This window comes from Bactrocera dorsalis, chromosome 1, assembly GCF_023373825.1.
Source record: "Bactrocera dorsalis isolate Fly_Bdor chromosome 1, ASM2337382v1, whole genome shotgun sequence".
NCBI lineage: Eukaryota > Metazoa > Arthropoda > Insecta > Diptera > Tephritidae > Bactrocera > Bactrocera dorsalis.
Genome location: NC_064303.1, coordinates 71,459,382 through 71,473,354, shown reverse-complemented (window position 1 = coordinate 71,473,354; position 13,973 = coordinate 71,459,382). Strand labels below are relative to the sequence as shown.

General features: G+C 37.1%; 1 protein-coding gene across 10 annotated transcripts in view; it reads left to right on the top strand.

The window, feature by feature from the left end:
* The window catches only part of LOC105222100 (electroneutral sodium bicarbonate exchanger 1), a 762,556-nt gene that overhangs the window by 479,070 nt on the left and 269,513 nt on the right, over window positions 1–13,973 (top strand). The gene's annotated exons all lie outside the window — the stretch shown is intronic.

Genomic DNA, 13,973 nt, shown 5'->3' with positions numbered 1-13,973 from the left:
TTTTTACGACAACTAATAGCTTATTTTCGAAGCGATTTTAATCAATACAGCGTTTATCCTTATCCAATTAAATACCTTAAATACATTGTTGATTTAATATGAATATTTTTGAAGATATTACATCAGTAGTTTTCTTATGTTTCTAAATGGTAAGTATTTACATATTTTTTACTGCGGCACATAATAATGTGGCAATTTGTGCATAGTTAATAATACATACATATAGAACTGAGTAAATTTTGTACTGAAATTATAAAGTCATGTCTGGAAGACGTCATCGTCGACATAGGTCGAAGTACAGTGAACGCCAGAAGACTACGTTCAGCAAGAGAAGAAGAATCGTCAACGGAACGTGAGGCTCGCCTTAGTCAGGCTCGGGATGGATATAGAGCTGAGAGAGAGAGAGAATCTTCAGTAGAGCGTGAGGCTCGCCGCACCCGAGATAGGGATAGACATCGAATACAGAGAGCCAGAGAATCATCAGCACGAGTTACGAATCATCACAAAATGGTGTTGAAAGTAGGTTGTCCTGTTATTTTATTAAGAAACCCGAATCCACCTAAACTTTGCAATGGCACGCGTTTGCTGGTAAAATCACTGAAAACTTTCATAATAGAGTGCACAATACTCACAGGATGTGGTACCGGAGAAGATGTATTGATTCCCCGAATCCCTATGATACCATCGGATTCACCATTCCAATTTAAACGGTTACAATTTCCGGTAAAGACATCTTTTGTAATGACCATTAATAAATCGCAGGGTCAAATCTTCACCGTTGCAGGCTTAGATTTGAGCGTTGACTGCGTTGACCAACTGTATGTCGCTCTTTCAAGAGTTATCTCAAGAGAAAACATGTTTTTATTGTCTAATGACAAGAAAGCTGTGAACGTTGTATATAAAGACATTCTGTAATATATTAATTGTTGTTGTAAAAATAAAATAAATATGTAAAAATGCAAAAAAATGTAGGGTATGAATTAAGATATTCCAAAGATAGCAAGGAAATCTTCATGGTATAAAGAAAGGGGAATTGTTTTACTCCAAATTAACGCGTGCGGGCCACGGGCAGTAATAAATAAATCAAAACCCATAGATCGATTTTAATCATTTTTTCAGTGAGTGACATAGGCCTTATATTTTATTTCCGTGCGAAGCCGGGGCGGGTTGCTAGTCTTATATATAAAAATGAATAGCAAAATGTGTTGCTAAGCGCATAACTCAACAACGCCTGAATCAATTTTGTAAATTCTTTTTTTTAAAATGTTCTTTGAGGTTCAAATTCGAATAATTGCCGGAAAACTCCTAAAACCAGCCCTTTTCTTTTTCCCATACAAACGAATGAATGTTTGTTTATTAGTAACGCTGAGAGAACGACTGAACCAATCTTGATGAAATTTTCAGTGAATGTTCTATGGGGATCGGGGAAGGTTTAGAAAAAAAAACTGTGTGCTTTTTGTGAGGAAAAGTCGGAAAATTGGAAAAATCCAAAATGTTAATTTTCTCCATACAAATTTTTTTTTTCAAATTTTTTGTTTTGTTTTTCAATTATGTATTTCAATCGTTCAAATTAGTTGTTTGTTTCAAAAATTTTTGAAAATTATTCAGTGAAAATGCTATGTGTGTTGCACACAAAGTGATCAATTACATATTGAAATTTGCTACGGTCGGCGTTCTTTTTGGCATCAACTTACATTAGCTGCACAAGGCACATGACCGAGTACTACCAGGAAGCGATGCTATACGTGCGGTATTATAGGTCGCGGTCAATTAGCAAGCGATCGTCACGATGTCACACCACGACTTTTCAAACAACAGCTATGATGTTTCATGGACTTTATCTTAAATCAACGTATATGTGGTGCTATTAGATGCTAAATGTACTCTTTTGAGTGACAAAAGAAAGGTTTGCCGCACGCATACATTCTTCTTTGGATGGTGGATGGTGGTTACACCAGATCAAATTGATGAAACCATTTCTGCAGAAATTCCTGATCCAGAGAAAGATCCAGTATTATACGAAGTGGTGGAAACCAATATGGTTCATGGACCTTGCATCCACTAGAATCCCTTTTCGGTTTGTATATCTAACAATAAATGCACGAAACGCTATCCATGTGCTTTTCTCTCGGAAACACAAAATGAAAATATCCACTCTATCGGCATCGCTCACCAGATAACAATGCCAGAACATTCAGCATTCAATTCAGAAGAGTGAATATCGAAGTTTACAACACATGGATCGTACTATATTCACCATTATTGTCTAATTCACATTCAAAACTCATACCAATGTTGAGTATTGCAGTTTGGTGAAATCCATAAAATGCGTTTGTAAGTACGTCACCAAAGGAAGCAATATGGCGATTATTGGTCTTGAACGATACGGTCGATACGTGACATGCAATAAAGCGCTTTGTAGGATATTTAGTTTTGCAATTCATGAACGTTTTCCGACTGTTGTGCGTCTCGCATTTGATTAGGAGAATGGCCAAAGAGTGTATTTCAACCAAGAGAATACAGTACAGCCAGTAGAAACACCGCCAGCAACAAAATTAACATTTACGAGTTTTTTCTCAACTTTCGTTAGTGATCCGTTTGCGAGAACATTGCTCTATTCGGAACTGCTTTGATATTATATTATATATGGAATGCATCGTCAAAGAAATAGTTAGGCAGAAAGCAAGGCCAACCAGTAGATGAACATCCAGATGCGTTCTCAACTAATGCATTAGAATGAATTTACGCAATCCACCCGAAAAACGACGATTGCCTACCTTCGGTTGCTATTGATTACTGTACGCGGTTCAACTTCATTTGAGTCATTGCGTACTGTGAATGGTACGGTGTGTGCAACTTTTTGAGAATCATGCCAGCAATTACATTTGCTGGAAACTGGTAATCGCTGGAATCAAACGATGGACGATTCGGTAGCTTCTTCGAATGCCACTGAAGTGTGCACATTTTTCGCGATGATCATTTCAACACATCAGCTTCCAAATCAGCGTCAATTATGGGATACGAACAAAAATTCCGATCGTCTTGACAATGAAGACGAAGACGTGCATTATCCAGTGAAATTTCTTAATTTTTTTGGAGAGGCTTGGTACGCCGACACATCATTTGCGTCTCAAAGTTGGATTTGTCATTATTATGTTTCGCAATCTGCATGCGCCGAAACTGTGTAATGGATCCCGATTGATTGTGACGCAGCCATCGAATACAAGGGGGCAGAATGCTTGATTCTACGAATTCCTTTGAGTTCTAACGATTTATCATTTTAGTTCAAACGTATTCCGTTTCCAGTGAAAATTGCATTTGAGATGATAATCAACAGGATACAAGGATAGTCGCACAGTCATAAATTTGGAAATACTATGTTTTTCACACGGCCAGATATACGCGACATGCTCACGAGTTGGAAAACCATCTTTTCTGTACACCGGAATCAAACCAAAAATTGTTGTTTATCAAGCTGCGTTACATTGAAAAAAAAAATAAAATGATAAATTATACTTTGTTTTCATTTCAAAACACATAATTTCGGGCAGGACAACGGCTGCGGGACCAGCTAGTTTAATATATACGTATCTACATAAATTATTTCTAATATATATAGAGGCATATTATAATTATTATTATTGATTAGAATTGAACTTAATGCACTTAATAGGAAGCACTTATTACACACGCACAACATCGTTGATTCAAATAAAACTTCCGTATTTCGATTAGGTAAATTTACACTTTATTTAATTTATTGTAAATACGTCGCTACAGTATATTTCTTTACAGAAGTAAACCGAATATTAGCAAAAATACGGATGCCGATGTTAAAATGGATTTGAGCGAAATGTAATTTTCGAATAGTGTTTGATTTAGCTGTCGAATTGTATTGGGATCTGGTGAACTTGTAGATCGAAGTAAATGTGAAAAAGCTGTCGACGCGGCGCAGTGTCTCAGCGAATGTTGATGTGTTGATTGTATGTATTGAATTGTGTTCGCTATCCTTTTTCCCATCCTTTTTGTTGAGTAGGTACAGGTGTGGTGAGTTGTGTTGGTGTGGTGCCATCAGATGTGTTGTATTAAGCTTTCTTGCTAGGGTGCGCCAGTTTTTCCCAGGTAGAGTGAGGTGTACATGCGGGGAGATGCTTAAGTCATTTAAACAATTATGAATATATTGTTATATTAATCTGCAAAATATTATTTATATATTTTATTTGTATTTATTGATAATTAATAATATATATTATATATCCAATTTTTTAAGTTAATTGTTTTTTTAAAACATATACACGTGCTTAATGTAGAAAAATGCACACATTAATAATACAAAAATATAATTTACTTACTGATGACTTGATTGTGTGTCGTCGTCTAATTTTGATTTCTTTGTAGGCTGCATACTTTTACTTTCGAAATTATCACTGTCAGCCATTGTTTTTTTTTTTTTGTTTTCAATTATCAGAATAATATTTATGCAAATATAGCGAAAATTACTCACTCATATGTACCGTAGTAAACAACACTATTGGTATTCGGAGAGGGAATGCGCACAGTCGCTTGCATATGTCATCACATGGCCACGTCTCCCACGATACTACATACAGAGAACGTATAAGTTAAGTTTTCACTTTATTGAGTTTTGAAAAGAAACTGAAACATAGAATCTTAAAAATACCCTTAGCTAGCTGTGGTTCAACAGCAGCGACGTCGGCATTCTTAACGGCAGAGTTTAGCGAATGTTGAAAGGTCAGCAGAATTTACAATATATTGAAGTTGATTATTGTTGTTGATATTATTATTTATTGATCATTGTTGCAATAAATGTTGTTATGTTGAAATAAATATTTGTTGTATTAACTCTCCCTCCTCAAATTCCTACTTGTCCTCAAGTAGCTTTAAAAGCATGGTATGTTATTAAATTGTGGTTGTACAAATCTAGGAAAATTCTTCGTTTCATTCATGATTTGTGTCGGAACTTTTCTAATTTGTAGGATTAGGTTTTCCTTTGGCTATATACAAAATTTTTGTATTACAACTCTTCTTCTTCTCTACTGGCGTAGACACCGCTTACGCGATTATAGCCGAGTCAACAACAGCGCGCCAGTCGTTTCTTCTCTTCGCTAGGTGGCGCCAACTGGATATTCCAAGCGAGACCAGGTCCTTCTCCACTTGGTCCTTCCACCGGAGTAGAGATCTTCCTCTTCCACTGCTTCCCGCGGCGGGTACTGCGTCGAATACTTTCAGAGCTGGAGTGTTTTCATCCATCCGGACAACATGACCAAGCCAGCGTAGCCGCTGTCTTTTAATTCGCTGAACTATGTCAATGTCGTCGTATATCTCGTACAGCTCATCGTTCCATCGAATGCGATATTCGCCGTGGCCAACGCGCAAAGGACCATATATCTTTCGCAGAACTTTTCTCTCGAAAACTCACAACGTCCACTCATCGGTTGTTAACATCGTCCAAGCCTCTGCACCATATAGCAGGACGGGAATTATGAGCGACTTGTAGAGTTTGGTTTTTGTTCGTCGAGAGAGGACTTTACTTTTCAATTGCCTACTTAGTCCGAAGTAGCACCGGTTGGCAAGAGTAATCCTGCGTTGGATTTCCAGGCTGACATTGTTGGTGGAGTTTACGCTGGTTCCAAGAAATTATCTACAACTTCAAAGTTATGACTGTCAACAGTGACGTGAGAGCCAAGTCGCGAGTGCGACGACTGTTTGTTTGATGACAGGAGATATTTAGTCTTGCCCTCGTTCACTGTCAGACCCATTTGCGTTGCTTCCTTGTTCAGTCTGAAGAAAGCAGAACTAACGGCGCGGGTGTTGAGACCGATGATATCAATATCATCGGCATACGCCAGCAGCTGTACACTCTTATAAAAGATTGTACCTGCTCGATTCAGTTCTGCAGCTCTAATAATTTTCTCCAGCAGCAGATTGAAAAAGTCGCACGATAGGGAGTCGCCTTGTCTGAAACCTCGTTTGGTATCGAACGGCTCGGAGAGGTCCTTCCCGATCCTGACAGAGCTTTTCGTGTTACTCAACGTAGTTTACACAGCCGTACTAGTTTTGTGGGGATACCAAATTCAGGCATCGCGGCATAAAGGCAGCTCCTTTTCGTGCTGTCGAAAGCAGCTTTGAAATCGACGAATAGGTGGTGAGTGTCGATTCTCCTTTCACGGGTCTTTTCCAAGATTTGGCGCATGGTGAATATCTGGTCGGCTGTTGATTTACCAGGTCTGAAGCCACACTGATAAGGTCCAATCAGTTTGTTGACGGTGGGCTTTAATCTTTCACACAATACGCTCGATAGAACCTTGTACGCGATGTTGAGGAGGCTTATCCCACGGTAGTTGGCGCAGATTGTGGGGTCTCCTTTTTTATGGATTGGGCATAGCACACTTAAATTCCAATCATTGGGAATGCTTTCATCCGACCATATTTTGCAAAGAAGCTGATGCATGCTCCTTATCAGTTCCTCGCCGCCGTGTTTGAATAGCTCGGCCGGCAATCCGTCGGCCCCTGCCGCTTTGTTGTTCTTTAGGCGAGCAACTGCTATTCGAACTTCTTCATGGCCGGGTAATGGAACGTCTGCTCCATCGTCATCGATTGGGGAATCGGGTAAGTAAATACCCTACAAAGCGCTTTATTGCAGTTCACGTATTGACCGTATCGTTCAAGACCAATAACCGCCATGTTGCTTCCTTTGATGACGTACTTACAGACGTATTTTATAGATTACACCAAACTGCAATACTAAACATTGATGTGAGTTTTGAAAGTGAATTAGACAACAGTGGAGAATATAGTACGATCCATATGTTATCAACTTCGATATTCATTACTGTAAGTTGTATGTTGTATCCATCATTTCCAGTTTGCGATTCCGAAAGAAAAGCATTTATTGTTAGACATACAAACCGAAGTGGGATTGTGTTGTCCGCAAGGTCCATGAACCATATCGGTTTTCATCACTTCGATCTTTCTCTGCATCAGAAATTTCCGCAGAAATGATTTCATCAATTTGATCTGGTGGAACCACTATCCACCATCCAAAGAAGAACATTGTAACTGTTGTTTGAAAAGTCGTGCTGCGACAACGTGACGATCGCTTGCTGATTGACCCCGATCCATAATTCCACACGTATGTCATCGCATCCTGGCAAAAAGAACACCGACCGATATTAACGGGACCTCTTCGTGGCTTCGTAACAAATTTCAATCTGTAATTGATCACTTCGTTTGAAACACACATAAAGTTTTCACTGAATAATTTTCAAAAATTTTTTTTTTTTAAATAGCTGGAATAAAAGAGCAAGCGACCAAAATTGAACGATTCAAATAATTTACAAATCAAAATATTAGAAAACAAAAGAAAAAAGAATTGTATGAAAAAAGCCAACTTTTGGAAATTTCCAATGTTTCGACTTTTTCTTATGAAAAGTTTTTTTTTTTATTTCTGAACCTTTCCAGATCCACAGCGAACAACTTCTGAAAATTTCATGAAGATTGGTTTCGCTGTTCTCGAGCCTTAGTGCGCGGCCACGCACTGAGCGATGAGCGACGAAATTAAAACATATGAAATGCCATTGAAGTGGCCACGCAGTAAGCGATGAGCGACTGAGCGACTGAGCGATTTCTCTGCGACTGAGCGGCAGTTTAACAATATTGAAAAAATAGAAGTCAGAGGAGAAATACAAAATGTAATTTTAAACAAATACCGGACATCGTACATATTGAAGGAATCTATCTGGAAATTTACGTAGATTTTGATATAAATGATTAAATTCACCGAACCTCCATCTTGTTTGGTTTATAGGATGAACACCATACTTTCTTTTTTTTATACGTAGCAAGATTCTATAAACATAATATCTATTTTCAAGCAGGAATATACGCTGTACAGCCCTTGACAACGGCATTTTAACAATTAATCGCTCAACAACAGTCGCTCAGTAAAAAGCCATACATCGCTCAAAATCGTCGCTCAGCAGCTCATCGCTCAATCGTTTACTGCGTGGCCGCGGCCTTAGCGTTACTAACAAACAAACATTCATTTTACTTACATATGTACATATATACAAAATAAAACGTTTGTATGCGAAAAAGAAAAGGACTGTTTTTAGGCGTTTTCCGGCATTTTTCATAATTTTTGTTTACATAAGAACCTTCTCCTAATAATAACAAATACAACAAAAAACGAATTAGTGAAATCGGTCAAGCTATTCACGCGAATTTTGTTAGTTACCGCCGAAAACGGGTTTTTAAAAAAGAAAACAAATGCTTATTTTTATTACAGCGAAGTGACGCTGAAGGATTGCAGAAACAGACTGACTTTATTGAAAAATATTTCTTAAAATGAAAGTTTACAATTTACCATAAGGAATGCTTACTAAGTACTTTACATTATTTGCTTTTACAATTGTATCAATACCAAGAATTGGTATGGGAATTGATTTTATTTTGTTTACATTTCGTTAGTAACATTTTCAAGTGACAGGAAATAGTATCAAATTACAATGCAGTGAAATACTTATTTCGTTGTTTAAAAAATGCTTATTAAGTACTTTACATTATTTGTTTTTACAATTGTATCAATACCAAGAATTGGTATGGAATTAATTTTATTTTGTTTTCATAACATTTACAAGTGACAGGAAATATATCAAATTACAATTTAGTAAAATACTTATTTCATTGTTTTATTTATTGTAGCAATGAATTCGTCTATATCGTCAGCATTTTTATATGTTGACTTTGGAGTGGCTGTATAATTAACATTGTAAGAAAGTGTATTTGGGTTGGTAGTGTTTAAATATGTAACTACTCCCCCCTTTAGATCAGAATTCTCCTGAATTCGTTCATTTAATTTGACAATTACATGTTTGTGTTTGTATATAGCCACAATCGCTATTGTTACAATTATTATTATAACGGGTGATTTTTTTGAGGTTAGGATTTTCATGCATTAGTATTTGACAGATCACGTGGGATTTCAGACATGGTGTCAAAGAGAAAGATGCTCAGTATGCTTTGACATTTCATCATGAATAGACTTACTAACGAGCAACGCTTGCAAATCATTGAATTTTATTACCAAAATCAGTGTTCGACAAATTTGACAAAAAATGACAAATTTTGTTCAGCGATGAGGCTCATTTCTGGTTGAATGGCTACGTAAATAAGCAAAATTGCCGCATTTGGGGTGAAGAGCAACCAGAAGCCGTTCAAGAACTACCCATGCATCCCGAAAAATGCACTGTTTGGTGTGGTTTGTACGCTGGTGGAATCATTGGACCGTATTTTTTCAAAGATGCTGTTGGACGCAACGTTACGGTGAATGGCGATCGCTATCGTTCGATGCTAACAAACTTTTTGTTGCCAAAAATGGAAGAACTGAACTTGGTTGACATGTGGTTTCAACAAGATGGCGCTACATGCCACACAGCTCGCGATTCTATGGCCATTTTGAGGGAAAACTTCGGACAACAATTCATCTCAAGAAATGGACCCGTAAGTTGGCCACCAAGATCATGCGATTTAACGCCTTTAGACTATTTTTTGTGGGGCTACGTCAAGTCTAAAGTCTACAGAAATAAGCCAGCAACTATTCCAGCTTTGGAAGACAACATTTCCGAAGAAATTCGGGCTATTCCGGCCGAAATGCTCGAAAAAGTTGCCCAAAATTGGACTTTCCGAATGGACCACCTAAGACGCAGCCGCGGTCAACATTTAAATGAAATTATCTTCAAAAAGTAAATGTCATGAACCAATCTAACGTTTCAAATAAAGAACCGATGAGATTTTGCAAATTTTATGCGTTTTTTTTTAAAAAGTTATCAAGCTCTTAAAAAATCACCCTTTACATAAGAAATTGCAAATATGTAATATTTTACTATGGATTTTCAATTTAAAAATACTTTTTACGTTTGCTTTATTTTCCTCTACTATTTCTTCGAATGTAATTTTCTTTGTGAAATTTCCCATATCTTTATATTTTTTATTTACAATATTTTCTTTTATGTTTTCGATATAATTTGAAAAATAATAGTCACTAATTTTAATGGAACAACCCAGGTAGGAAATCACCAATGACCCAGCCTTTAACCTAGCCGTTCCCAAGACTTGGCAAGCTTGGATCAGGCTTGGTATCCAAGCCTAGACCAATAGTGGATGAGCATTGGAATGTAACGTGGGGCCAGACTTGGTAACTAAGGCTGGCCCAGGCCGTGTTATTAACACTGGTCCAGGCCCTAAAAGCAGCGCCGTTCCAGGCTTATTTTTTTTTTAATACCTTGGCTTAGCCAGGGTTCAGATGTAATTTGAATAGGTATTTTGTGGATTGGCACATTCAATGAAGAGCGATTTATCGGAAGTAATTATGTTTAATTGTCTTTATTATATTATTAATATTATATATATTGTTATTCATATACTTTAAATGGACTTCATCCACATGGAAAATGAAAAATAAGCATTATGTTGTCGTAACTAAACAAAACTCCCGATAATAATGAACAAAAAATATTAACGTAACTCCTTTTTTTTAAACACAAAAAATACAAAATTGTTGCCTGAATTGTCGTAACTGGACAAACCCCCTGATAATATTGAACAAAAAAATAACGTTAAAAATTAACTCCCTTTTTTTAACACGAAAAACAGCGTAATTGGATTCTTTATGCGTTAACACACTCATAAATTCTTTCTGAAAAAAATACCACAAAAATATTTTCAGACAATTGGCAAAGTCAATAATAACGCCTCAAAATATAAATATATTCCAAATAAACTCACAAGTGTCACACGCTTGCAAAGCCTTTTCAGGGTCAGCCAAATTGTCCTCATGCATTGGGTCGAGATTCCTCTCAAAATCGAGGAACTCTTCCAAAGTCTTAATAGGAAAGTTTGTACATAATCCCTCCCCGCCATTGGTTCAGCTCCAGCAACATGATGCATGGTCATGTTAATCTTGAGCCCTTCGATTTTTCTATTTTAACCGTACTGGATGCATCGTTTTGAGTGAGAAATTGTCACGTAGTTTGTACATGAGGAAATCCAATTTAGGATCCCAGTAATCCATGACAAATTCTGAAAAATGAGAAAAAAACAAAGAAAATACACAAATTTCCTCCACAATATGGTTGGTACTTACCTTTAAGAGGATCGCCTATGGCACTCCCCTTCAGATGTGTAAGGCAAGCTATCAATGCCGATTTTTTCTCTGATTTTGTGTCACTGTACGCTGTTCTACCTAATGAAAATGAGAATTAGTAGGTTCAATTTTCCTGAAAACAAATGAACACAGCTATTTACTTTCAGACGCTCCAGCCCCGGCTGCTTCATTATCTCTTGGTTGATTTTTATTTCTGGAAACATCAGCCTCAGGAATTCTCGATGTTCTTACCGTAGAGGACTCCCTTTCTTCGACAATTTGTTCTAAGAGAGAAAAAGTTTGCCTTGACATCATTGCCGCTTGATTTTTGGTTAATTTTCTAGCTCGATTGGTTTCAGTATCTGAATCTGTGGATTCTACGTTATCACTTTTTTATAAAGACATTTGATCCTCCTCTGGGCCTTGTCGTAATTCCCTGTAAAGAGTAGGTTATGTTTTCTCTAATAAAGAAGGGTTCATTTATTTCAATTCGATGATAAACGATTGGGTATGCGTGAAAAATATTAGTATAACGTTATTCATACGAGCACTTGTGAGAATTTCAACGTCAAATTTCTCCCACGATGATTCTGGAGGACTGAGATCTTTCACTATTGTGTCTATTATACAATATTTATCAGGGGGAGGAAAAGCACAAGTACTATTGTTGTTTCCATCGGTTCTGGTCGCCCACGACGCTGGAACGATTTCAAGGGTTTTTTCCCAGTCTCAGTAATTTTGTCCAGGAACTCCACAATTTGATACAATTTGCCATCTTCCTCTTGAGTACTCATTCTGAGGAAGTAGATGAATAAAAAAATGTGTACTTTAATGAGACAGTTTAAGTGAATGGTCCTTTTAATGTGCGAAGTATTTTGCAATAATTCTTCGAATAATTAATTGACGTAATATTCAGCGGAATTATTTTTAAAAAGTATTCTCTCAAATGTGTGAATTAACTGTCTAAAGTTTTTTTATCGCTCAATGTTTCAACATAGTAAATTATGGCGTCAACATCATCAGGAATGATTTTTAAAGGTTATATGAAAAGATTGTGGAAATGTGTAAAATTTTCGACAAATGCTGAGGCAACTAATAAAAGAGGAGAAGAGAATAATACTTCATTCTGAATCATAAACAATTGGCAAAAATACTTACATACGTGAAAAGCGAATTAATCCAAGCTGTTATGGCGCGTGCAGAAAAATGACGCAATATCATGTTACCGTTGTTGCGGGATATATAATACAGTAACACCAACATTTACAAATGAACCGCCGTTTGTCAAAAATTTGACACTGGATCCGTCTCCTCTCTCTGTACGAAAACCCCCGCAAAAACCATCATACCCGTCAAAATTGCACTATTGAAACAATCGACGTTATGAATGCAACAAGGACACAGCATAATATTTTTCTTTGATTTTCATCATTAAACACTTGGATTTCACAGCACCGATGGTTACCAGCTCATGCGAACCTGCTAATTTGTCAATTGCGAAAATGCCAATTTCTCTTGACGCACAGGGAGCGTCAAACACATCATTTAAGGAGTGCAGTTTAAATCCATCTGAGTAAATATCGTCCGTTGACTTTTCACTATGATGGGACTTCGATGTAACCCATAATTTTGAAATCACAAAGAGTTTTTCCGTGGTTAGTTCCCCGACATTGTTAGGTTCCACAGTATGTGGTATCATGTCATTATAAGTTACTGATTTGACTGATGAATATTCTTCACAACTTATTTTAATTGTCTCAGGGAATTTTTCAGGTTTCACATCACGTATTGTAACACGAGGTCTCACTTTTGCACTGTCTGATGAGTCTAAAGCACTGAGGCGATTGACGATTTGAGCCAAGGGTTTCGCTCGGCTACTTGCAAAATTATTCAACTGACCTATAAAATCCTACTCCCAAAAGAGTAGTGGCTCAGTGAGGTTTTAAAATGAGCTGCGTCATCACAGAGGTGACTGAGGTGATGAATTGTAATTATGACACTGTCTTCTCCATAATAAATCGGCATTAGTTGAACGAAATTATGCAATAGAATCTTTGCCATGGGAAGACCCCTGGTTATCAATTTATCACTGCACAAAACACGACATGCTACATGAAGTAGCAGAAAGGGTTGATATTTGTCATCATCGAGAACAAACTGCAGGACAATGCCACCGGCGTAAAGCAGTAGAAATGAACACTGAGTTGCTTTCCATTGCCCAACTTCCTCGACATCAAACTCCTTCCTCTGAAATTCTGCCGTTACATAATCTTTCATTGAATTCATTAAATCTGAAAATTCTTTCAATTGTTGTGTTGATAATTTATAATTATTTTTCTACCACACAACCATCGATGGTTATGCCTTCGAGGATTAATTTTTTAGCTTCCTCCACGAAATCACCCAAAAAATCACTCACATTTTTTGGCTTGGACCTACCATAAAACAAGGCTACCACAAAAGGACTGCAGGCATATTTTTTTGTCACCAACTTCATCGTAATAAGCCGGAGACTTCCCTTGGAATAATGGTATACCTTCAATCCATCTATATGAACTAACACACGTACATATGTTTTTTTCTTTGTAGACATTCACGTCTATTCGTTTCTCCAAACCATTTAGAATTCCAAGATAAAAAAAAATCCCCAATCTGATCTTTATACGCCATCATCGGTTTGGTTTTCACTCCGTGATTGAAGCCAAGAAGTTTATGGGCAGTGGATGGCACTTCAGTGTGTCCTTACTACGTAGAATTTCTAAAAATCCACTCACCACTTTCACCTTGATGCTGCCTATATTGTCAAGTG